Source organism: Cloeon dipterum, chromosome 2 (genome assembly GCF_949628265.1).
Source record: "Cloeon dipterum chromosome 2, ieCloDipt1.1, whole genome shotgun sequence".
NCBI lineage: Eukaryota > Metazoa > Arthropoda > Insecta > Ephemeroptera > Baetidae > Cloeon > Cloeon dipterum.
In genome coordinates, this window is record NC_088787.1 from 3274929 (window position 1) to 3299130 (window position 24202).

The window sequence follows — 24202 nt, forward strand, 5'->3', positions numbered from 1 at the left end:
TTTGCTTGATAAATGTGTAATTAAAAGCGAGCTGCGTGCGTTCGCGTGGCGTCTAATTACACATCTGTTCTAGCACTGCCAGTGAGTCGACTCCTGGATGCTTATGTCTTTTTGTCAAATTTTCAAATAAGAGACTCGAGTTTAGATGGAAATCTTTTATTTGATCGGAAACAGGAGCCCAGTTGGTCGCATTTGGATTCAAAGGCGAAGAGCCGACAAAGCGAAATTATGAAGATGTCGGGGCCAGAAATAGGGAGAGAAGCTAGAATATGATTTTCAAAGACAGAGAAAATCGCACGGGCTGCTTTTTATAATTTGTTGTGGCTGCCTCACTTTGATGTCCCTCCTCTCCTAAAGTTATCTTTTTTATTGGCTCTTTATAGACTTTATTGCCTCTTGCTGGCTGCTCTCCAAAGTGTATCAATTACGTTGCACAAACCCTCGTGCCATCTGCCCCCAGATCCGCAGCAGCTTTTATGCGATTGCCAACCTACATCTTTTGACATTATTTTCGACGTACCAAATAATAAATCGTTATACTTTTATTCCTTGAAAAATAATACATACGCGTCATTTAAATAGATATTTATATCCTTGATTCCGGGAATCGTCTTTGTGCTTATCGAGGGTACCACCCTGCGGGGCGTCTGCGGTCTATTCTTGTTTTTTAGGGTGTCTATATTTATTAAAAAATGCTTTTGAGACATTATAATATGTTGCACGTCCCTTCTGTTGGGATCCAAACACAACTTCCTATTATTTATGAATAAATGTTTTTTGAAAAGAAAGCCAAATATACTGACCCACTCAATGCGTCAATGCTCTGAGACACATTATTTACGTACTTACCACCCGAGTTGACAGTTGTATGGTTCCATTCTTCTCGCAGACGCAAAGCTGGCGAGAAATGGAACCGATTCCTCGCGTCGTTTCGCCGTACTTGAAATTCCTTCAAAATAATAGGTTAAGAATTTTTCGAAAGTCGTAGAAAAGGGGTGTCGGGTCTCAATCGAGCTAATGAAACGCCGATCAAACTCAAGGGGCAATTTCCCTGCCCTCCGCCGCGGGCCCGAGACCTTTCGTGCTCTCCGCCGAGATCATGCCAATGTCTTTGTGATCCTAATTCGGCACGGAATCGCAGATGTTGCCGCTCGAATAAAACTGAAAGTGCAGACGGCGCGACCGCAAACCGCTCTATCATAAATTTGGGAATATTCACATTTTCGTGATGCATTCAATAGTCGAGAGAGCGAACGAGCCATCGTGTTTGTTCTTTAACATGTGCTCGTTATTGCCTGCAATGCTGATAATTTGAACCCAATCTGCTGCACACCCCTGCTCGTGCTCACATCGCGCTTTTTGAGGTCGAAAAGCCGAACCGCACGTGCTCGCCAAATTTATTATAGAAGACAAAACTGCATGCGCACAATAAGTCTGCTGGTGGTCCATTTCAGACTGTGGGGGTGTCATCCGGCAGAGTAAAATATGAGAAAGCCTTTTGGCAGTGTAGTTGCGGTTTATTTGAAGTGGGTAATTTAGAGATTTAGGCTTGAATATATATTTTACAACAATTATAATAATGCAATTAGCGTGTCAATAATATGTATAACAATACTTACCCCGGTAAAGTCTTCAGGTCTAACAATTACAATTCAGTATTACCTTCTCGCTTGAGCTGAAAAAAGTATAGCGACAGTGCAAATTGGGAATCACAATTATTATCTAATTTACCTCTTATCGTTATACGAGAAAGAGTTAAAATTATAAGTTTCAATGTGCAGCTATATCTTCTGTAAACAAAATTGCAAGTTCTGCTTTGAATGAGAACCAAACTTGAGTAATTCATAGCGCAGTTCAATTTTTGTAATTGGTGAAAGACCTTATCGCGCATCCAAAGCCGTTTTAGAGCCGCACTGCGAGACTGCGAGTGCGCATTAAATCACTCCGCGGTTGGAGCTGCCGGCGAAAATATATTATACCGTCTCACAATCAGAGCTCTTTATTATTTCTCGTTTTGAGCTGGCAGTCGAAAAGCGCCAGCGCACGTATAAATTATTTGGCGAAAAATTACAGCACGATTCGCACGACGCCAATTGATTTGTATCAGCAACATATTTTTCCTCTCGCCGAGCAAATGTAATATGCAAATGTCAAAAATATGGGATTCAAGAACTCGCCAGGTGCGTTGCAACGCGTTAAATTTGGCACCGGTTTTTTGCATATTTTATACTATTTCCTGATTCTCGACGAGAAGCATATTCAGCTGCTACTAAAATTTCTCACTCGGTTCAAATAATGCACAAGAAACATCTAAAATAAAAGTCAATCAACACATTATACTACTTTTAATTAGTAGCTCCAAGTTTTTTACGTAACAACATTTGATTTTTATAAGTATCAAGTATTTTTCATCATAAAAATTCACACATGAAACTTAAGCAAGTTTTTATCGAGTTTCTGGTTTTTTTTGTTTTTTGTTCTGACCGCAGACTCGGCGTGAAAGGGAAAGTGTAAAAATATAAATTAAAAGAACGAATGACACGCTAATCGTTGTGTGTGAGTGTGTGTATGTTTGTGATCGCCGAGCCAAGAAAAGCTGTAATTGTATAGTGATTAGACGCGCAGCTGCGCGCGCGTGTGTTTTATTCTCATTGAAAAGCGTTTGTTTTCCTATCACATAGGCGAATTACAGCGGAGATGAGAGCACCTTTTATTTATTTCACTGAGATGGTGCTGCCGCGCGGTGTGCAATTATCCGCTATTTTATCGGATTCCGGCCGGAGCAAAACGAGCGCTTGAATTATATCACTGAGTAATTGGACTACGATAATCGCCACTTAGCGTGAACTCGAATAAATTCGCTCTGTAATTGGAAAATGAATAGGAGAAACATACTTCGCTCATGCAAGGGAAAGAATTTGAAAAGATATAAACAAATAAAAACAACCATATCACATGTAGTGAAAATAATTATTTTTACATTGATCGAAATTTGTGAAGTTTCTTTTGGCATTTCTACACCAGAGTGTTTTCTTTCAGACGCATCGCAGCAGAAATTGAAATAGGTGAAAAGTGTGTGAGCATTAATTCCGCTCGGGAATTAGCATTTGTGCCAAAATCAGCAGCTGTTGTGCGACTGGTGAAGCAAATAAAAAACGGTAGGGAAGAGAGAAAGAGGAGTTGGTAATTTATCTGTGTTGGCGGTGGTCCGTTGATTGAGCTGCACGGATGAACCGCAGAAAGAAGGAAGAATAAGGTGCTGGCTGCGTGGGAGCGGCCCAAATTGTGTTTCCACACAGGTAAGAATGAAAAACACCCCAGCACGGTTTCGTGCCGTTATTTATCGCCCGCTAATAATTACACTTTTATTTTATTGCTCGCGTGCGTGCAAACAGAAGAGAAGCAATGAGTCACATCGAATCATGTCAAAATTAATATCATAACTGGCCGCAGGCAAAGTAAAATGCATGTGTGTGGCTGGCTGCTGAGCAGAGAGAGATAAAAAATAAAGAAATAGAGAGGAGAGATAAAAAGAAGGAGCGAAATGCAACTGTGTGTGCCCCTCGCTGCTTGAATAGGCGCTTTTTCATTACATATTTCGCCGGCTGAATATTGTATTGTCGGCGGTAATCTCGACAACAAACAATGGCGATGGTTTCTGCGGTTAATAAATCACGGTGCCAGTTTGCACATTAAAGGCCACCATAATAACGGGCCATTTATCTCTCTCTATGGGGAAAAATAAAAAGCCGGTGGATGGGCTCTTTATTAACTTGGTGCTTCAAAAGCTATTGTTAGCGTCTTCGTGCCAGGACATAATGTTTTATTACAGGGTCAGGTAAAGGCAGGTAGCGTTGAACGGATATTATAAAAAAGTCCTGTCCCGAGGTAGTGTGTCAGTAAGTTAGTCGACACAATGAACGTCAAGTTCAAGGACGATACCCCTTTCTTACAAATTTTCAACGCCTACTAATATAAATTGTGCCATATATTATTCTTTGTGCGCAGGCCATATAAATACCTGCTTATGCTCGCAGGCATTTCCTGGATGAGGAAAAACGCAAAACTTTTTGCTTCTTCTGTAAAAAGAGCATGAAGTTTTGTCGCGAAACTCCGGACTTTCCAATTGGTCAGTATTGAAAGAAAAAATACAATTAGAAATAACAACTTTGACAAAAATTTGCAACGACAGTGATAGACGGACGCTTTTGTCTCGCTCTCAATAGCAAAGATATTATCCCCTAAGCCCAAAAGATCGATGACCGTTGGCCCCTTTTAAAACTCTTCATTATTTTCTTGTTGGTATTTCCCCGCCCGTTTTGTTTGCCTTTAAATCAGAGTATATCCGAAACTAATTTGAACATCAGTACTTTTCAGTGGTCAACAGGGTAGAAAAAGGTGGGATTCCTGTACAAAAACTCGTGCTTCACGGCGGCCAAATTCCAGGAACAAAAGGCGACGGATAATACACATTATTTCGTGTATATAGGTGATCCACGAAGGATGCGTGCGCGGATGACCTGAGGTAAAAGCAGCCGCTGAACCCGCGCTGCGGTTAAAATGCACGTCAGCTTAGCAAGCGCAACCTGACCCACTTCTATAGAATTTTCCAGAGCAGCGCGCCTCTCAATATGATAAAATTTAATCAACTCCGCTTATTTTGAGTTACAAATTAAATATGGAGTTTTTTCCCTGAAAATCGAGTGAAAAAAACGACAGTAAAAAACTTATCTCAAATTGTAGTGGTCCTATTTATAAAAATTAAGTACCGTTTGACTCGGCTTGAAGTGAATTAATTAACTGAATTGGTTTGTAGAAGACAATTACTCGTCAACGTCGTGCTAAGGTGTAGAAACGGACGAAAAATGCTAAATTTCACGTTTTTGAGGGGGTGAAAAAAGGGGGTTGGGGTTGATAGGTTGCAAACCCCTTTAGTGCACTCGGGGACGTCAAGACAAGTTTAACGGTGTGTGGTTTTTTAAAATCGGATGATTAGAAGTCGAGATTTAGTTGATCATCGTTTTTTACCAACCTCAAAAAACAAGGTTTTTCGAAGTTTTAATTTTTTAATAAAAAAATGAGGCAATACACCATTCCAAATTTTAACGTTTCTAACTTGATTTTTTCTGCTCTACAAAATGGCAAAGACAAAAATTAAAAATTTTGATTTATTCATTTTCAAATTTGAGTTTAAAATGAAAAAAATCAATTTTGTGACCTTGACCTTTGACCTACAACTTTGAGGTCAACATAAAAGTTGTTTACCTTGTTGAGACAAATTAAATAGTTTTTTAATTTTTGTTCTGGGACCACCCTGAGCAAAGCTATTAAATACTGAAATTTTGAAAATTTGAACGACCGCAAAACCCGGAAAAGTTTTCGTAACTGTATTGTCAGTCAATTAACGCAAAAAAAAGATTTCATCAAAATCCATCGACTCCTGGACAACTAATTCTCTGCTTTTAGAGATATTTTACTGCTTGGAAATTGACCATTAATTTTTTATTGAAAGGAAGCGTCTCAAATAATCTTGAATTAGCACACGGTGCTGGAGGGTTGGTTTTTGGTTCACATGCCGCATCATCAACTGGCGAAACGAGATTCTCACATGCACCCACCCACGCACGCATCTCGTCAATATTAAATTTATCTCACGCCCTACAGCCCATTAGTTTGGTAAAAAACGCGGAAGGGACGCACCCTCATCTTCACGCGAGTTATACGCAGACGGAAAAAAATTAAATAACCTGCCCCAACAACCGAGCAGTAGCTATATGAAAAAGGTTGTGAGAACTGATCAGTTTGGTGTTTGGTTCGTTCACCCCTCCTTTTTTCCATTAAGAAAGAAAGAAATAATGCAGAGTGTTCACCTACCCACCAAGAAATTGGACAGGTTGGGCCGAGTCAGACGAGTCGAGTCAAGTTGGACCAGTTGTGGACGGTTCCAATCCGGTAATAAAACTCGCGTACTTGTCCTGTCCTTCATAAGGACGAGTCAAGTCGAGACGAGTGTAGGACATTTGAAAAAATTGACGGTTTTAATTCAAGATTTTTGTAATTTGAGGGTGGCAAAGTTGTCCTTTTGAATAGTAGTTTAAATTTCAAATATTGAAAAGGTGGATATCCTTAAACTTAAAAGTGGTTGGGACGAACGCGTCGAGTCGAGTCAAGTCCAGTTTAGGACATGTTGAGCGATACCACTTTGGGACGAGTCAAGTCGAGACCAGTTTTAGACATTTGTAAAAAATTAATGGTTTTCATTCAAGATTTTTTAATTTGAGGGTGGCAAAGTGGTCATTTTGAGTAGTAATTTAAATTTCAATTATTGAAAAGGTGGATATCCTTAAATTTAAAAGTGGTTGGGACGAACGCGTCGAGTCGAGTCAAGTCCAGTTTAGGACATTTTGAGCGATACCACTTCGGGACGAGTCAAGTCGAGACCAGTTTCAGACATTTCAAAAATTTAGTGGTTTAAAATTTAAAATTTTAAAATCTGAGGGTAACAATGTGGTCCTTATTATTTTTACTTTAAAATACTGCGTTTGACATTGAAATATGAATTATATTTTGGTAACTTTCCCTTGTTTTCAAACTGGTTCATATATTTTATAACTTTATTGACGAAAGGACAAATCCCTTTATTGACAATAATCGACATATTTTAAACTACCAAGCTTTAAAGAGGAATGGTTGTGACTTTCCCCGGAAAATCCTTTAACCCTTTAATCGATTTTCAGCAGTTCGGTACGCGGACGGCGGTCGCGCGGGCGCCGTTTTGCGACCTCCTGCGTCGAGCGCCAACCCTCGCAACCATCCGCGACCCCTCGGGGGTTGTTTACATGTGCGCCAGAATGCTTTCGGAGGTAATCAGCGCCGCACCGTAGCGTCGTGCGACGCGCACGCGGTGCTCAAAGTTGCGTGCGCGCGTCGTTATAGTGCGGCACTTGGAAAATTTCGAGCCGTGTGCCGCGGTCGCGCGCACGCACTTTCGCGGCCTCCTGCGTCGAGCGCCGACCCTCTCATCCCCCCGCCACCCCATAGGGGTAGTTTACCAGAGTATCCAGATGATCACGGACGCGGTCGGCGCCGCACCGAAACGTCGTGCGACACTCACGCGGCGCCCGAAGTGGCGAGCGCGCGTCGCATCGGTGAGGCACTGAGACAATTTCGAGCCGTGTGCCGCAGTCGCGCGCACGCACTTTCGCGACCTCCTGCGTCGAGCGTCGACCCTTGCAACCACCCGCGACCCCTCGGGGGTGGTTCACATGTGTGCCAGGATGATCGCGGAGGTAATCAGAGCCGCACCGAAGCGTCGTGCGACGCGCACGCGGCGCCCGAAGTGGCGTGCGCGCGTCGTTATAGTGCGGCACTTAATAAATTTCGAGCTGCATCTTCGCCTTGGGCCCATAGCAAAAGGTCGTCTCACGCGGTTATTGTTATTAAATTTTCAAAATAAATTCACGCATGGAATCTTCAGTAATTTTAGATCTAACAAAATCGTGCTCGCAAATAATATTCCTTGATTAATTCCATGAATTTAATTAAGAGCTATTAAAACCAAAAAAATTGTTTACTGTACAACTAAAACCTTTTTTGCTTTTTAAAGACGCCCCAGAATTAAACGGTATAGAATTAATTCCAACAAATTCAATTTAATATCATAATTACTTATAACAAAATATAAATTGTTTAGTCTTATTTTATCCTACCGAGAAACGGGCAAATTTGTAAAAGGTCTGGTTATAAAGGACAAAAAGGGGCTAAAAATAGGATTTTTAGGAATTTTCAGCCTGCTCGCGGTTGCGGCGGCTGCACACCATGCACATGCATGCACGTGCTTGCATGGTATGCCTGCAGTCAGTGTGCTGCTGCCTGCCTCTGTTATGTGTTATGGAGCGGGGGAGAGGGCGGCAGGCAGCAACCCAACGGCCAACGGCAGGACTGGCGAAGAATTCCTTCATCGCCTTACACGTCAACGGCCGTTGGCCGTTCGGTTCGACCGTTCAAAGTTTAAACAATTAGTAATGGACAACGGACGCCGCAACTCGAGAGGACAGTGGACAAAGTCAAGGATAAGGACAAACGGGCGTCCCGTAGTTCGAACGGATTGCCTGGATCCTGCGATCAATTGGGTAAGTGTTGTTCATGTTTGTTAATTATCTATCTACATAAAATAGATTATCGTCAAAAGAAATCCAACAAGATTATGCGCTATTGCTTATGAAAGAATAATTACAGTTTCCGCCGCGTTACACACATTATTATCTAGCCCGTTCTAATGAGAATCCCATTAATATAAAAATATTGCTGGCAAAAACTGTGCAAGTCGCAGCGAAAAGTGTAATTCGTCCACAACCTTTTAGCCCTTTTAGTACATTATGCTGACGATAATTTTTTGTAGTACATTCTTAAATAATTATATTGCACAGTTATTATTATTTGCTCGCGTTTACGTACACAATGTATGTAAGGCAAAGTTACAGATTCTGCCGGGTTACAAATCTCGCCAGTTCTTATGAAAATCCAATTATTATTAGACACAAGTTAGGGGTGGCAAAAACTGTAACTCGGCGGTTGGTAAATGTAATTTTTCCATACATACAAAACCTTTTACCGATTTCACACTCACTCCTTCATACATATATGTAATCATAAATAAAAATTTAATGATTGATTGTTGTTTTATGTTTTATGCAATTATGAACTTCATAAAATAATATGAAAATGAACAGGTTTGCATTTTGCATTTGCTTACCACCTATAATATTCGTAATATTAGTTTTTTTCATAAATATAAAATTGCAGTCAAAATAAATTAATGTTCCTTGGATTCTTTTTAATTGTTCACATATATGGCCCTTCCTCTGTTACGAATTGACACCATTTTAAATAAATGTTTTCCATTTAAACTCAACCCTATTGATTTATTTATCAATACTTTTCCATTTTTCAGCTGTTAATTAACCATGATGATGAGGAGCAGCCACCTGGTGCGGTAGGTGGACCCTTAGGAATTGGGCTTGGCCTTCAGGAAGCTGACAAAATCGCTCGAGACCAGACGCACAGAAGACCTCAACCCTCATCCCTCATCAAAGACTAATTATTGTAAGCTGCAAGAAGTGAAGTGAGTGCGACGCAGGTGTGAGTTTCAATTATTAGAGCGTCCATCGTATTTGGGAAATATTCGGTTTCCTGGGAATTCCCAGGAAATTAATTTAATCAATGCCATTGGTAGAACTTGACATAAATAATTTAAGGTGTTATTAGGAGAATAATTTAAGCCTGGGTTAACATAACTATTTGTATGATTATTTTTATATGTATAGTTTTAAATAATTTTTTACGTTTATTTCCTTATATTTTCACAAGTTTGAGTCTTTAAGTTCAGTTTTACCTGAAGTCTTATCTTTACCTGTATGATAAGCTATAATATTTTATGGCTGAATGAATGATACTCAACACATATTCCCCCATTTCGTGCCTCAGGGCACTCCGGGAGTGCTTATACCATTTATGGTTTTGTTTCGAAACAATTAGTAAAATGTAATTCAACCATGAACCTTAGCTGTTCAATTTTCTGCTAATATAATTACAGGACATTTATTGATAATTTTAATGGGTAATACAGGTAGTGGCCTTAGAAGTTTCATAGTATCTCTTTTGATTTTGGGTCAAATTGGTTAATTAATTCCCTGGAAATTCGGATCCCGAGCTGAAGTATAAGCGGTTATATGAGAATCGTTCCGGGCTCAGGTATTATTTTCGGGGCAGGAATCCCGATGAGCAGCTCCCAGGGCTGAAGTAAAGCCACCGTGGATATAAGGGATATAAACAATCACAAACATATCCATGAAAATATGCGGATTCGATCTCCAAATTTTGGATGTCTATTTAAGGGTTTTTTGGCATTAATATTTTAAGGAGACACTTATGTTTGCTTATAAGTACTTGTAAAATAGATCGAGAAATGCCAGGTTTGAAACTCAGGAATAGGGGACGCGGTCCAAGAGTTACAGTCCACCTTTCATTCACAGATAACTCGATTTTCGGGGATTTTTAAAAAAACGAATAAACGGATTCCTGAGCATCAAACCTGAAATTTCACCATCTTTATAAACAATCAGGTTTTTTCCAATTTATTAAGCAACTCTAAGTGGCAAGAAAAATTCCCCGGCCAATAAATAAATAATCAAAATTTTCTTGCTTCCCTCCCCTGGTGCATGTTTTCAATTTTCGCCATCTGCAGGCAGTTTCAAGCGAATTTTGAAATTTGGAGGGCGATAATGCATTGGACGGGATTTTCGGCGTGGAAATTTTTTCTTGCCTCTTATAGTTGCTTAATAAATTGGAAAAAACCTGATTGTTTATAAAGATGGTGAAATTTCAGGTTTGAGGTTTGATGCTCGGGAATCTCTGTTTATTCGTTTTTTAAAAATTAGACTGCGTCCCCTATTCCTGAGTTTCAAACCTGGAATTTCTCGATCCATTTTATAAGTACTATTAAGCAAACATAAGTGTCGCCTTAAAATTTCGATGCCAAAATATCCCGTCCAATCGACTTTAAAAATTTGAAGTTCGAATTCGCCTGTAACTGCTCATCGGGATTCCTGTCCCGAAAAAATACCCGATCCTAGCCCGATTCTCATATAACTGCTTTATATTTCTGCTCAGGATCCAAATTTCCTGGGAATTCCCGGATAACCAAAAATTTCTCGATCTCAATGGACGCTCTATTAAGTGTCATACAGTAGAATGTTACCCCTGGCGCCAATGTATTGCCGGCGTCGAACTCTATGGACTGATGAATTTAAAACCGTTTAAAAACGAATGAGGAATTTAAAAGAATTGTTTTAAGAATAATCCCGTGATGATATGCGATGACACACGATAACTTAATATATAAATAATATTTATGTAAGGCTGTGGTATGAACCTGCTGATGGGTCTTTAAAAACAGTAAGAAATAAAATGATGAAATTTCATTAATACTAATGAGCTCATTTCATTTTGCTATTTTACCTAATTTTTTTCTTGGTTGGGCGAAATTTGTGCAAGGACCAAGCTTAAGAAAGGCATTTCTGGCTAGGGTCTTTGGACAAGTTACGTCCGTTCCCAGATAAGAGCCTAAAATAGGCCTAGCAGGGCTGCAAGGCCCAGCTGGGCCGCGGGGGGCCGTGCGGTCCCAAGTGGTGTAAAACCCGTCCCACTCGTCTCGACCAAATCCCGTCCCACTCGTCTCGACCAAATCCCGTCTTACTCGTCTCGGCCAAAACTTGACTCGTCCGTCTCGACGGTAATAAAAGACGTCATAAAAGCGGTCAGAATAGAAGTCTCCAGGACCAGTGGACGAGTCACGTCTATGACGTCCAAAGGACGTCTCTTTTCTTGGTGGGTAGGCAGCAGGAAATGCATCGCTCTGCGCTGTTTAAATATTTTTTATTCATTACCTTTCGAGATGAGGGTCTCTCAGTCCCGTTAGCTGCATGCATTCATTTCGTCTGCTGCACCAGGCCCAGTCTCAAAAGAAGTATAAATAAAAAATACATATAATGATGCATGGGCGCGGGCACAAAAAACGCGCTTTATTATGATAAAATAAAAAAATATACTCAATACATTCCTCCTTTTGCTCCCCTTTGCCGCTGCATGTTCGAGGAGCAAGTGCTCAACTATCCTCGCGTTACGCAAATAATCGATGGATTATCATTATTTCCTATGTATCCGTGGGGTCCGACCAAAATATTGTTTGTCAATTTTTGTGGTGCTTTCGAAACTCATGCAAACAAAAGAAAATTGAAATATTGACATGGATAATAAATTTAAATCTAAAAGAAAACTTTACATGCATGATCCTGTCTTACAAAACTTGTTTTTTATAAAACCTTGCACATTAATTTTACCTTTTGGAACTGCGTCATAAACGAATTAACACTTTTACTCAATATAAGAAGACGTAAGTGCATCAGGGAAAACAAACATCAGGGCTTATTTTTTGTCTTGAAAATATCGGAATAATATGAACGGCAAGCAGGCTCTTAATATTATTATTTTCAAGGTTGGAGCCACAAAAATATTATTTCGAAACGAAAAATTAACGCTATAATGTTTTAGAGTGGTGGAATTTTAAAAATTTCTGGAAAAAAAATAAAAAATGACATTTTTCGCCTTTTTGTCGTTTTTTGGACCACCAAATCTCAGGTTCTAACCATCATAATTGCAAAAACTACCCCCCGTTAGACTATTGTATTGTATTATTTTTTTTCTATAAGCAGCTTAAGTGTTAAAAGGGTGTATACATCCATCCCCTTTCATCCCCATTGCTTCAATTTTGATGAAAAGCGATCCTCGTCTATGGCACCGCGCTCTATTATTTATAACTTTCAAGCTGTGAGACAACTTAGGGGTGGAGTTCAAACACCCCAAAACCCTATAGCTTCTTAGAAGGGGTTAGGATGAGTCCAACGGTGGGTAGTTTTTGCAATTCTGATGCTTAGAACTCGATATTTTAAGGTGCAAAAAAAAACAAAAAAAAAACACGCGAAAATATAGAAATTCTTCAAATTTCGTAATTTTTGCAACTCCAAATCTCGGGTTCTAACCCCTAGATTTGTAAAAAAATACCCCCCACTAGACTCCTCTCAACCTCCACTAAACAGCCATAGTGTTAAGGGGGTGCTAACCCTCATCCCTTTTCAACCCCTTGGTAAATTTTTTTTAAAAATGTACTTAAAAATATTTTAGCGATTTTGGATGGAAAGTAAATGACCCTTAAACCCTTCAGCTGGGCAGGGGAGGTCGAGACGAGTCCAATAGTGGGTAGTTTTTAAATTTCTGATGATTTGGAGTTGCAAAAATAACGAAAATAGCCAAAACAAAATGTTATTTCTAATACATTGAATGAATTTATTTTGCGGCAGTGGTTTTTTATTTTAAAAAATATGGTTAAGGTTGATGTATCGCACAATGTTTTTTTTTTCCAGCGACTCGCACAACACACATGGTGTGGCCGTCGGGGCACCTATTCCTCCCCCGCTTACGAGAGAGAGTGCGCGAGTTACGAGAAAGTTACGAGAGAGTGCGTCTCGTAATAAATTATTATTTGTTAGGATATTGCCCTCGGAAACCCTGGTTTCTACCTGTCTCTTTAGCATGCCTCATTTTGGGCGAATTGATTAATAATTGAAAATGTTTTTTTTTTAATTTTTCTCTTCAAAATTTTCAAATATTAATTTAATCCCGGATTTGAGCCGTCGGAATTACAAAAACTATACGTCACCTCCCCTAGATAAACCCAATTTGCTTATTTACATTTTTATAATTAACCTGAAACTTTCTGTAAAAGGTAAAAGTTGTGGTTATTTATATAGATTTTTCGTCATGATTGGAAGAAAATTTTCAATTTTCAAACGCTCTGATTATTGTTATTATGTTTGTTGATTCTCACCATAAAAATGTACATAAATGTTTAGCCCACTTTTTTGGTGCGGGACAAAACAATTTTTATTATTTGAAAAAGGATGAAAAACCGGAAAAAATCTTTTGGTTTATTGGAAATCCTGTCCGGTCCTGTTCCGGTTGAAATATTTCCGGTTCCGTGTGAAAAACCGGAAAAGGACAGGATTCCGGTTTCCAGTTTCGGTTTCCTCTGTCTTGGGATACGCTCTACTCTCCTCTCTATTTATTTATTTTTTATCTCTCTCTGCTCGGCAGCCAGCCACACACATGCATTTTACTTTTCCTGCGGCCAGTTATGATATTAATTTTGACATGATTCGATGTGACTCATTGCTTCACTTCTGTTTGCACACATGCACGTTTGCTTTTCAAAAACGCCGGCCATGGGGCACGGTGGATTTCTTCGTATTTTTTCTAGGAAGAGGGTTTTATAATTTTATTGTATTCAATAATGAAATTGTTTGTGTTTATAATTGCCTCAACTGTACTTTTTGTATGTCTCATGCAAAAAATGCAAGTGACACAGACATATATGAGAATAAAATCGGCTGAATCACTATAAATACGGACGTTTGGCTCTCGAGACGCGCAATCCATCAAAAACAACATCCAGAGAGAATAAAAAGTTGTTCCGCATGCGGAAAAAGCAGAAATAAATCCAAACAACAGCGAGACACACATTTTTCTTTAGGGTTCCCATTCCCATTCACTCGTCCAGTTAGCATTTATTTGTGCACATTCTCGTTTTCCCTCCTCCTTCAGGAGCAGCGATGGATTTTTGTTCCAACAATGACTGATCGTGTTTAGTTTCGGGCGCGGGAATGGAAACCCTTAATTATTTGTGTTGCCAAGGAAACGAAACCAGAACAAAGAGAATTGAATATGCGGTAATCAGTCATATGGTCAACACACCTATCCATCATCAAGCTGGCTCCTGCCCGGTATTATATCCTCACCGCGAGTTGATTTATAAACGAAGCTACCGCGGAATTGTATATTTATAGGACGCATTTATTGTGCGCTGCAGTTTTGTGTTCTATAATAAATTTGGCGAGCACGTGCGGTTCGGCTTTTCGACCTCAAAAAGCGCGACGTGAGCAGGGGTGTGCAGCAGATTGGGTTCAAATTATCAGCATTGCAGGCAATAACGAGCACATGTTAAAGAACAAACACGATAGCTCGTTCGCTCTCTCGACTTTTGAATGCATCACGAAAATGTGAATATTCCCAAAATTATAATAGGGCGGTTTGCGGTCGCGCCGTCTGCGCTTTCAGTTTTATTCGAGCGGCAACATCTGCGATTCGGTGCCGAATTAGAATCACAAAGACATTGGCATGATCTCGGCGGAGAGCACGAAAGGTCTCGGGCCCGCGGCGGAGGGCAGGGAAAGTGCCCCTTGAGTTTGATCGGCGTTTCATTAGCTCGATTGAGATCCGACACGCCTTTTCTACGACTTTCGAAAATTTCTTACAGGACATAACCTATTATTTTGAAGGAATTTCAAGTACGGCGAAACGACGCGAGGAATCGGTTCAATTTCTCGCCAGCTTTGCTTCTGCGAGAAGAATGGAACCATACAACTGTCAACTCGGGTGGTATAAGTACGTAAATAATGTGTCTCGGAGCATTGACGCATTGAGTGGGTCAGTATATTTTGCTTTCTTTTTAAAAAACATTTATTCATAAATAATAGGAAGTTGTGTTTGGATCCCAACAGAAGGGACGTGCGACATATAATGTCTCAAAAGCATTTTTAATAAATATAGGCACCCTAAAAAACACGAATAGACCAGACGCCTCGCAGGGTGGTACCGTCGATAAGAACAAAGACGATTCCCGGAATCAAGGATATAAATATCTATTTAAATGACGCGTGTGTATTATTTTTCAAGGAATAAAAGCAAAATCCTTGTGTCAGGAAAATACCTTTTTGGGATGAACAAAAGGGTAGATACGGGGTGAACGTCAATTTAGCTGCTTTTTAGATGAAGGTTAGAAATTCTCTTTAGTTTTACAATCGCAAGGGATGGTAACAAGTACCCTTGAGTTTAGAAACCGACTAGTCGTTGCGTTTTATTATTTGGTACGTCGAAAATAATGCATTGTCAAAAGATGTAGGTTGGCAATCGCATAAAAGCTGCTGCGGATCTGGGGGCAGATGGCACGAGGGTTTGTGCAACGTAATTGATACACTTTGGAGAGCAGCCAGCAAGAGGCAATAAAGTCTATAAAGAGCCAATAAAAAAGATAACTTTAGGAGAGGAGGGAGATCAAAGTGAGGCAGCCACAAAAAAATTATAAAAAGCAGCCCGTGCGATTTTCTCTGTCTTTGAAAATCATACTCTAGCTTCTCTCCCTATTTCTCGCCCCGACGTATTCATAATTTCGCTTTGTCGGCTCTTTGCCTTTGAATCCAAATGCGACCAACTGGGCTCCTGTTTCCGGTCAAATAAAAGACTTCCATCTAAACTCGAGTCTCTTATTTGAAAATTTGACAAAAAAACATAAGCATCCAGGAGTCGACTCACTGGCAGTGCTAGAACAGATATGTAATTAGAACGCACGCAGCTCGCTTTTAATTACACATTTATCAAGCAAAGGTGCATATTAATTGCTACATCTGCGTGGCGAAAGGGTTCCAATCGGCGGGGGAATGCTGTCTGCACCAAACAAACGCGGCCGCCTGCGCGTATGTGTGTGTCTCTCTTTTACTCGCTCATGAATTTCACATTTTTATGAATTTCGTGCGGCTCCACGCGCTGCTTAATTAAATGCAATATAAACCCAGAAGCGAAATGACGACGTGCAATTTAATCCTAAGCTGCTCTCTCACGCGTATTATGTGTTTTGGGAGTAGTTTCCAAGTCTGCAAATGGCAGGCTATGAACTGAAACTTTGAACTAGAAAATGATTTCCCAAATTTCTGGCAAATCTAAAATTATATTTCTCTCTTGTAATTTAGACATTCTCGGTGGAAATATTCAAGATACTTCATTTCTTCCTTGTTAAGAAGTACTTTTCAGTTTTAATTAACTTAGCCAAAAGTTAAAAAGGTCCCTGGCAACCAGCTGCTTTCATTTTCGCTATCTTTTTCGGCAAAACAAACGCGCTGAATAAAAGTGAGTAGCTAAGTGGCAGCGACCAGATCTTATAATTACTTTTGCTGCTGCGATATTCTCCCTTTTAGCATTCGTTTTCTGCCTCCAGTAATTAGATTGTTGGGAGAAGAATTCGCTTTTGTTTTCTTTATTTCCGCTGACTCCACTTTTCATGATGTAATTACAAAATCCCCAGTTACGTTTGATGTGTTTCGACTCTCTTTCGATCTCCGATTTCTTGCGCGCGCGCCCTCGAGTCATTAAAAATATGTACAGTCATTTTTCAAAGCGGGAATTAATTTACACAAGGAAACTCGAGCAACTCAAAGAGCCTGTGTGTAGTGTTTTGTTTGCAGCCACCTCTCCACTTCTGCCGTGTCCGTGGACCCCGTTGATTATAATCAGAGCAGCGGGAAAATACAGGAGAGCGCGAAAAAGAAGCTGCTGGGTGGAATTGCTGCACACTGCGGATTGTTATTTTATTAAGTGACGACGAGCTGAAATGGTACCAAGAACTTGTTGATTGCAGGAAAATTATAAAATAAATATTTCTTGTAAAATTGAGGAAGATTGATACGATATATTATCTTACTTACTTGGGAGAAAAGGTTGGCCCTGAATACTGGGCTATATTTTATTTTCTGTTACGTGTGATTCATTTCGTGTTTATATCATTTTGGTGGCGGCAAGCAGAAGCAGGGAGCGAGGAGAAAACCTGAATTCGGCGGCGTCAATAATTGCTGGTGACGATTGTCAATAGCGGCCCAGCTGGTGGTGCATTAGCGAGTGCTATGCAAATGAACCGCTTTTGGCCGCCGCCAAGGTGACATTACTCGATTTCCATTGGCCGAACCGATCACCAAAGGCGGGGCCCGAAACAATTGTGTAGAAAAAAGCAAACGGAAATTTTTCCATTCGAGTTGAGCGCATTATTATTTGTCGCTGGCACGATACACACCCCTTCTTTCCTCGAGCCGCCGTAATTATCCAGCCGTGCACTTCTCGCGTCCATGTTTCGAGTCCGCTTAATTCATTCTGTGTGAAATTATCGTCACGGCGAGAGAGACTCGGCACACTCTTTTGTGTGCAGTCCTTTTTCCACCAACGCTCGCGCACTTTTCTCACTCTCCCCAACCGTTGCAGACCTATTAGCAGCCGCTCGGATTACGCGCTTCACGCCGCTAAAAACCGGGATGAAAGGTTAGAAAAGTGGTGGAATCATTCAGACGGAATTTCGTTAGATATTTCAAGGGTTATTAGGGTTGCAACGCGAAATAAATTTGATGCATGTCAAAGTTGCTTTCTCCTTGAATTCCATATTATATTTTTAGAACCTAAGATCGGCCCTCGGCTTGAAAAAAGAGAAAATCTAATGTTTGAATATTTTTGAATATAATGTATATAAATTTGGTTTAACAACTTAAGAAATTTCCACCACTAATTTTTCCAATTCTGAGCCGGAAACAGATGTAAAACAAAAGCGTGCACGCGCCACCACCCGTTTACCCATTTCTGCATTAATCTCTTCTCTCTATTAATTCTCAACCCTCGGGCGCAATTTATTATTCCACGCCAGGATTTTCGGCGAGGAGGATTTCTCATTTGGGCTAATTGGTCGGTAGCGATTCTGCTTGTCAATCAAATAATGCGCGAGAGAGCGCATATGTATTGTTTCTAAATGCTACGGTGAGCTCTAATTCTCTTCTCTCCGCGTGATAAAATAGACAAGATCCACTCGAATTGCACGCGACATAAACCGACCCAAACCACGGCCAAATTCACCAACACGTACTAAAGCCAATAGTGCATGAAGAGAATTTTTCTTTTACTCAAGGTTCCATGCTGAACTGCGCCACATTTTTCTTAACTCATTCTTTCTGAAAATTTAAATTTTGTGAGTAAAAAAAATCAGTGAAACCGGGTTTTCTTCGATTAAAAAATAAAACATTCTCACTACAATTTTTTTATGGTGTCAATTTTTGTTATTGCATTTTTGTCAAAGTCATAGTTATTTGAATTTTGTGAAAAAACCCGGCGAAAAATTGGATTTTGAATACTTTTTAAACATGCGGTCGCGGCATATCTAGATAAAAGGGTCAAACGTACAAATGCATTTTCAGCAGCCAGCTGCCTGCGCATTTCATCCAAGGCGTGAAAAGCTGCTGCATCTCATTAATACGCAAAGTATTAAATTCTCCTCGATTTGTGTGTTCGCTCTCGTCGTGCGCCACGTCACGAGAGAAAAATAGACAAAAAAAGAAGAAAAAGAAGATTGAGATGTTATTACGCCGCCGCTGCCGACAACAATTAATGGGTTATTTTATTGTATTATTGTGTGCTGATGCGATGGCGTCGCTTGACCTTTTTTCTTCTTTTCTGCCACGCCGCGCGCAGACCCAGCCGTGACGAAAAGTATAAATTCTCACTCACTCGCTGCCTCTCGCGCGTGATGGGAACCAAATGTCAAAAAATCTAAACCATATGCAGCGCTGGGCGGCTGCGAGACACGATTCCTATTTACAGCAACAACAATGGGATATTCGTCCTTTCCGAAAAAAGAATCCAATCGAATTACATACTGAGAAATATAAAAACCAGTCAATAAAATGCGAGGGAATTTTGACATGGGACTGGAGAGAATCCAACCAGAACTGAATTGATAATAAAATCTGAATCGATCCTATTTCCTATCTTTCTTTGTTTAAATAAAATTCTGGACTCGGCGAGCACATGTTTTTTCCAAACAACAGCGGTTTCGAATTAATCTGCAAATCACAAGCGAACGATTTTGTTATCCACAGTGAGCTGCTATTCGATTAACCCTTTTGTTTCGCGGGCATGAATCGATAATTCGGCTGACAGCAGACGCAATTGCATTTTCCAACTGATGAATAATATTTTGCCATGCGACACACAATGTGTGCGCTAAGCCCAAGATTATAACTGCGCGCCCGATACGAGACGCTTTTGTTTCCAATTAAAACGAGATAAAAATATGTCATTTATTTTTAAATTGTGCGAAATATATAGCGGCCACCGCCAGGATTAATCGGTAATAATTTTAAAAATGCGATGATTTACAAGATTTATCATCATCGTTTACTGAATTTACACCCGCACACATTTTCACGGCTTTTTTGCTTCAGATAATCCAATTTGGTTTTCGAAAGCCCCTGATGAATTCGCCCGTGAAGAGAGGAGGAGTGTGTGCGCTGAAGACAAACTCGCACCGCCCCAATCCTTTAGTGCCTCGCCATTGGCTGACACGCCGTGTACGAATGGGGGGCGAGTCCAGTCGCCGCGATCCCTTGCAACGGCACCCGTTTGAAAGATTGTATTATTTTGATGTTTCTTTCTCTTCTCGTTCTCCGTTCTCCTCTCTCAGTGTGCTGCGTTTGCAACTTCTCTGCCTCTGCAGCAGCAGCGAGGCACCAGCAGCCCTGCTTGTTTGTTTGCCCCCGCCCGCCTCAGTCAGACGTCAACCCCCCGGCCCCTTCTTTCTCTCTTCGCATTTGCATCTTCTGCTCCTGCTGCTCTTTTTGTGCCGCACGTTTCAGTGAAAAATGAGCCTCTTCCGCAAAACCAAAGGAAGAGCACAGCAAAATGACAAAAAGAGAGCAGAGGAGCAATTTTTCAGCCGTGCCTCCAGCAAGCCTATAACTCCAGAGAGCAATTGATTCGCCGCATTGAATACAAGATTATTTAATTTAATCATTTCGAACGCTAAACATTTAATGATAGTTTCAAAACACTCTCTCTGAAGTATGATTAATATGCGAAAAACACCTGCGAACGTCAAAAAAACAAACGCATATACAAGTAAAGGATTAAACCAGTTTTTAAGGTCGGGATTTTTATTTTTGCTGCAGCCACGCGTGTTTGCTAAATGAAAAAAGCAGATCGCTATTTGGCACATGATAAACTGCCAATAAATTCCGGGAGGGACTTCGAATTAACTTTGGCATCCCCCGCAAAACGAGAGTATGTCGAGAGAGCGAGTGTATGTATGTACACAGTGCATTATAGTCCATATACGCTAGTCAATTCGACGTGAGACCCGATGGATATTCGCAGCAAATAAACGTAATCAAACGTCATCAATAGAAGGCTTTGTTTCAGCGCGGGGGAGCCGCGTGCTCATATAGGAAACAACCAACATGCGATAGGGGTTGTTGTGCAACCCCTGCGCGATCCCGACACACAGATTTACCCCTCTCGACACGTATGCAAAGCAGCCGGAGCACACGCTCTCGCGGAAATGCAAAACATACACGGCCGAGAGAGAATAAAAAAGCAGTGGAGATTCTCTTTCGCCTTCTCTCTCTCTCTCTCTCTCTCGCTCTCTCTTGCGCGCGCGCTTATTATGCAATCTGCGCATCTTTATTGCATATATGCGGTTTCATAAATTACCATTTGCATTCCAATTCCTTGTTGCCCTCTCTCCTGCGGCTTAATACATTTTAAAAATGTAAATTCACGTTTGTAGCTATATCTCGTTATGTTCAAGCTTATTTTTATTTTTTATGCACCCTCTCTGACGATATTTAAGATGCTCTTTGACCCTTAGTAATTTCACCAAACAAAACATTATTTTTAAAGTTGTTAAGATACTAGAAAAATTTAGATTTTAAATTTTGTTACGAGTTAACAGTTAGGTGGGTTTCTATCAAATAAAACCAGTTAATTTACTTACCTTTTTAATGCAAACCAAAGAGAACTTTCCAATCTAATTATGTATCAATATATATCTAAAATATTAAACAGCAAAATTAATTAAATTTGATAAAAGGTAGTAATTTATTTTAATGCCATTCTTCAAATAACTGCAATTAAATTTTGCCGTCAACTATAAAAATGCAGAAAAAATTTGACATCAATTAGTTTGAATGGGCTTCGTAATGTACCTAAGCTATTACAGCAATAAAATTATAAACTAAATTTCCGCTATAATAGGTAATTAAATCGACGGAAAACCAATAATAAACGAAACTCATTACTTGTGCAATGATGTTGTCATCTTCTCATCTCAAAATTTCTTGAATTTCCGCGTCTATGGGCTGTTGGGACTCCGCAGGCAGGTTGCGCTGCGTACGCCACACATATTCAAGCTCATCTTAATTAACTTTCAATCAAAATAGTCAATTTGCATATTTCATTATTTGTAATCAACCTAAACATTTATTCTGAACTTTATTTCAATTTTACTTTCAATGAAACATCAACTTTTCATACATATATTATGCTAATTTATCGCTATTTTAGAACAGAAATAATCCCCATAGTGTATAGGAAACTGATTGGCCTGTTGGGTAATTGCCTAGTTCTTCCCCTTTCGTTCAACATTGGCCTGGTTGTGTTCCTCGGGCCTCCCTAAGCGTCAATAGCAGCTCTCTTTTGAGCGGTGCCTTTGGATGTGACACAAAAATGCTCAGCTTTTTGTTAATAAATATTGTGACCGAACAATTTAAATTAAAAGAGCACCGGTCCTGTTTAAAACCGCGACTATTTAAAATGAAAGAAATACCAATTGACAATTATCCGAGCAGATATAATATTGGGCGTGAGAGGCCGCGCGCAGAGGAGCTTGGGCCTAATGTGACCGTCTTTTTAATTACCTTCCCACATGCACCGAGGCTTTTTGTTAAAATGCAACACATTTGTCCCTATATAAAGGTGTGCGAATTAACCAGCTCGCGCGGACAACAACTAACTGCTTTGCTCACTTGCGATTACTATCTGAAAATAAAATGGGTCTTCTCTGCTGCTACAGTTGTTGCGCACACAAGCAATCAATTAGAATAAAGAAATCAAGAGGACGCCTCATTCTCTGCTTGCAAATCTCTATTATAAATTTCTCTCAAGGTATTTTTGATGCCTTCTTTTAATTAAATTCATAGTTGATATTATCCTTTATCGTTTTAATCATTTTTCCTCTAATTGTTTCAGCATCTACTGCATAAACGTGCAGGTCTGTTTTTTTAAATATTTTAAAATTTTAGGTATGAATGTTGCATAAAAATTCCTATCAGATCCTGAAAGAGGTGTCAGAAAAATACTTTTTAATGGAACAAATTGTTCAGTTCTTCTTTGTGATACCTTCCCCCTGAGAAATGAATATAAATCTCGTTCGTAAGGGAGGAAGCAGGTGACACTCACACACTCGCTGCCGTCGTGCTGGCTGACCTGCCACAGGCGCCATAGCACACCGGATCGCGTCCTGTCCGAAAGCTACGATAATTGTCACGTAGTATTGCACCTTGTGTTACTCCACGAACGTCCGTCACCTGTGCCTGTTTCTCTCTTTCTCGGCGATGTTGTTAGTACGGACATGTAATTGAACTTCAGCCAGTTCGAAGCGAAAAAAACCTGGAATATTACTGTGCATAATTTTTTGGGGGTCACTTTCCAGTCACTTCTTGTCCCAAAGTGATATTTTTTACATGCTAAAAATAATTTTTTTTTATAATAAAATATAAATTAAATGTATTTTTAACGTGGTTTAGTTTTTTGAATATACATTCCCATGGAGTGCGTGTTTAAATTTTTTTTTTCTTATTTATTTAACAAAAGTCCTGGAAATAAAGATTGCTACTAACAATTTTGCTGCTATATACGATTGTGTGTGTGTGTGTTCAAATTGTTTTTCCTTGGCCGCGATTCGCCCGCAATTGAAGTCTCAAGGTTCCATTTTCTGTGAACAATATCAAATAAAAGCGAGCGAGGCAGGAAGTGCCTGAATAAAACCGGCGCGTTATGCGTATTTATGAATCGGCCAGAACGAGAGAAGAGAGAGAGAGAGAGAGAGAGAGAGAGAGAGAGAGAGAGAGGAATAAAAAGGCGGCACGAATATGTTCGGTTTAATTGCGACGATAAAGCTTATTAAATATTTAATAATAGAGACGTTTAAAAACGCTACTCCGTCAGCGTGTGTGTGTCTGTCACTTAATATTTCATTTTTCTATCTGCGGCGCCGTGATAAAAACCAACAATAAATTATTTATTTCGTGTGTGTACATTCAGCTTCATCGCATTACTGATTTATTTCAGCGCTTGGACGGTGCAGGAAAGAAAGAAAGAGAAGGATTATCGCACCTCGCGCGCTTCCCATGATTTGCGCCCCAAATAATAACGCGTGTACGTTTTCTCTTGGCCCTTATTTACGGCGCCAAAAACGCCAAGTAAATCAATGCACAATTGAAATGAGACAAACTCGGCACACACGCGAGCAATAAAATAAAAGTGTAATTATTAGCGCGGGCGATAAATAACGGCACGAAACCGTGCTGGGGTGTTTTTCATTCTTACCTGTGTGGAAACACAATTTGGGTCGCTCCCACGCAGCCAGCACCTTATTCTTCCTTCTTTCTGCGGTTCACCCGTGCAGCTCAATCAACGGACCACCGCCAACACAGATAAATTACCAACTCCTCTTTTTCTCTCTTCCCTACCGTTTTTTATTTGCTTCACCGCAGTCGCACAACAGCTGCTGATTTTGGCACACACTTTTCACCTATTTCAATTTCTGCTGATGCGTCTGAAAGAAAACACTCTGGTGTAGAAATGCCAAAAGAAACTTCACAAATTTCGATCAATGTAAAAATAATTATTTTCACTACACCTGTAATATACCTATGCTATATTAGCAAGT